Source organism: Brassica napus, unplaced genomic scaffold (genome assembly GCF_020379485.1).
Source record: "Brassica napus cultivar Da-Ae unplaced genomic scaffold, Da-Ae ScsIHWf_265;HRSCAF=440, whole genome shotgun sequence".
Taxonomy (NCBI): Eukaryota; Viridiplantae; Streptophyta; class Magnoliopsida; order Brassicales; family Brassicaceae; genus Brassica; species Brassica napus.
Window position 1 is genome coordinate 168791 of NW_026015952.1, and position 3710 is coordinate 172500.

Consider the following 3710-nt stretch of genomic DNA (forward strand, 5'->3'; position numbering starts at 1 on the left):
TGATTAAATAAATAAGTGAAGGAGTGATCAAGGTGTCGTATGAGACCTTGCCTATGGACGGAATTTTCCGCCCATATTGTGTTTGATGCGGGAACAACACATAGATGTAGTTCTCGGGTAGTGTCATTGTTTTAGGAAGGATTCACTTTAGTGAATTCAAGTACACTGTTCTTATTCGTGGAAGTACTGGCTGCCATTTAGAGTTATGGTATGCCTTCGTATCCCATCCCCATTCCTTAGTACTTCCATTAGAGCGGTTTGTTTCTATCTAGAGTGAGATTGGCTATCTAGTTATCGAGCTCAATTAGGATGTTGTTGAGGAAGGAAGTCTTTGAGAGAAGACCAGTTACCGTTGGCCTGCAATGGTATTCTACTAAGTGTTGGAGCCTCGCTCATATCAGTCTGGAGAGTTGGGAACCTTTTGGGAAACGGTGAAGTGGCGTATTCCATTATCATCATAATTGGGCGGAGAGAAAATAACAAGAAGCAGAGTATCGAGGACAGTTAGATAACTAGGGAACATGAAGCTATGTTTAAGAAAGTGGAAAATTTGTTGACATCCAAAAGTAACCCGTCAAGTATTCTGGTTGAACCTTGATTCGCTGCAATTGCCTAGGCATCTATCCAAGTGGTTCTAGCCAAATTCAAGTAGCAGTCAGAAGATTTGTTTGGAGAAAGGTTTTGTTCGACTTAGTTATTTTCTGTGGAGTGTACCCATGTCAGTGGTAAAGAAGAAGAACCAGAGTTTGCGGTTATGTTCGAGTATAAAATCAAGGACGTGACCATCAGGGTCAAGTATCAAGTTCTAGAATTGAAGAATGGTTAAGATCGGTCGCAAGGCGTAGTTTTATTCCAAGGACGTTTGATGGACGCTTCACGTTGTAGTAAATATTTCTGCACGGAAATTGGAAGTTAGATCCCTTAGTCAGTAAATGGAACAAGGAGTTGTTGCATATTTACAAAAGATCGCTACTACTACATAATGGTCGTACTCAATTTCAGTTATCGAGATTCGAAGTTCTGTGGATTGGCCGGTTACCATCAGAAGTTTGTTCAAGAGTTAGAAACCATATCCACCAATGAGTTGATCGACTGAGAATGGTGTTACCTTGGAATGGAGTAAAAGTATTGATGAAGTATGAAATTAGTTAGAGGAAGTATCTACGTCTATGCATATCTTAGACTTGCATGAGCCTAACCAGCCATATACTACTACATGGATGTATTATGTGTTGGTCTAGGTGAATGCTAATGCAAGACGATATGGTAATCGTTTATGCATCAAGGGAGCTAAGGAAGCATAAGGAAAACTATTTGATGCACAAGTTGGGGTTGGTGGCAGTTCTGTTGCACATCAAATTTAGTGATCATTTCAATATGGAGAAAGGATGCAAGTTTTCACTGATCAAAGAAGCCTAAGGAAGAGCAAATATTGCTGCTTATGCTTTAAGAGGAAGTGATATTAATGATGATATGGAGTAGGATCTCAAGAATCATGAAGCGGAATTGGGAGTGATTTATTTTGCTGCCTTATAAGGAAAGAATAGAGAACCTTCAAGATTGCAAGTAGAAAATCAAGATGGCTTATTCATTCGTATTTGAGGAACTCAGTTGAAGGATGAGAATCTAAGGAATTCATAGAAGGAACTGGGTGAAGAGAATTTCGAAGAATAGTATGAGGACTGTGTCATGTACAAGTTCATAAAGTGGAGATGTGGGAGAAGGAATCCAAATTCAACCTAAAATTAAGCAGATGTGAAGTAAATCCAAGGAAGATTGAAGAGTGCAAGGAAAAAGGTATAACCATAAGGCATATGGGGATGCTCAAGTTGTTAAGAGATCAGAAGATGTATTAACAGAGAAAGTGTGAAGTCATCATACAAGAGTACTTCGTTGGTAAATCAAGTTTGGTATAGGCGGACTTGTTGATTCCTCAGTTACTAGACAGAAGAAGGAAATCAGAAAGTAATAGAACAAGACTTGGATATGCGAAATTTCAGTGAGATTGAGTCGTTCAGAAGTTTTTGAAGAGTATCTCAGATAGATAAAAGGGTATGGAATACTGTAAGGGAAATCATTCTGGAATAAGTGTGTGTGTGTGTGTGTATTTGAGAGTGGCACCCTTGGTCTGAATCATGTTAGCGTGATTGATCGTGCATGTTCTTGTTTGATTGTTGCACGGTTAATCAAGTTAACATTGACCAGACTGGAGATGTTACATTCACGTATGGCACATCACCTCACGTTCCAAATTTCATGTTGCTGTTATGGGAGAAAGCCAGATAGAAAAGGTTGAGAAGTGATAGTCTATAGATACAAGATTGTTAGAAAAAGTATGCAGACCGCAGTTGACAAGAGTTGTGCAGAGTAAAGAATTTGGTTATCTTGAAAGTGGCTGCTCATAAAAGAAAGGATCGGTTGGGAGAATCAAGGGATCAACCATGAGTTGTTTTGATATGGGCAGATTAAGATAAGGTCAGAGCTAATATCCAGAACTCCTTTCAGAGACTGTTCAGTAAAGAGTGTACAGTTACGTTTTCAGAATTCGGGGACGAATTCTTTTGAGGGGGGAAGAATGTAATAACCCTCACGAGCAGATATAATTTTGGTCAAGAAAATTCTTTAAGATCAGTTTGAAGATTGATCGATCAGAATTTAAATAAAAATCGACACGGTGAATTAATCTCGACGGGGCTGTCTTTTGGTCGAAAAACCATCTCTTGATGGTTCTGGTCGAGTGTTAATTATTATCGTTGATTTTTATTCATGCTGGGTGAGTTTATTCAGAGCAGGACGAGATTCGAATGATGAAAAATATTTAGTCGAAACAGTCCGAAAAATATCGACAAAACTCTTAAAATTATTTCTGAACAGTCACATGCTTTGCACCTTCTAGCCTACTTGCTTCCTCAGTAATTAGGTCACATGACCTACACCTACTTGCTTGCCTGCTTGCTCATTAGAAGTCACATGCTGGTCACAAGCTACTTGCTTCAGCTGCTTGTAGCTTTCTTCATGGGAAGGAAAAGTTCAGCTGCTTGTGCTGCTTGGTGTGCTGAAGCATGTCACCAGCTGTCTAACCTCATCTTTGTCTTTTGTGGGAGCAAACCCTCATCTGAAGCAACTCCTTATGATATAAAATACCCTCTTCTCTCCTCTGGACGTTCATAACCTGCAAGAAAAACCAGAGAAAAATTCAGAGAGAAAGAGAGAAAGAAGAGAGAAAAATCTGTGAGAAAAGATTCATGAAAAATTCAGAAAAATATTCAGAGAAGAGGAGTGAGCATGGACAACTCTTTCTCACCATCCTGTGACTTTAATCAGTGAGTTTTGGAGTGTTTAAGAGCTGAAGATTTGGTGTCCTGAAGTTGAGAATCACCCATGTTCTTCAGCCTTTGATTTTGATCGGTAAGATGGTTGTGGATCAGTTTCTGTGAGAAGTTTTGTTTGTTTGCCTACACTGGAGATAAATTCTGAATAAATCCAACCATGGATTCTTGTGGTGTTGATCAGGTTAATCCGTGGTTAGCTTGAAGAGAGACAACCCGTCAAGTTTAATTAGTTGAGTAAAACCTGTAAGCTTCAGCTTCTTGATTCAGCCATGTTTTGATGAGAACCAATTGCTGTATGTTGGTTAACCTGTCAGGATCAGTTGTCTAAGGTCTTGTTCTCTTCAGTCTTGGTTGGTTTATGATTTAATCAGTCTCATA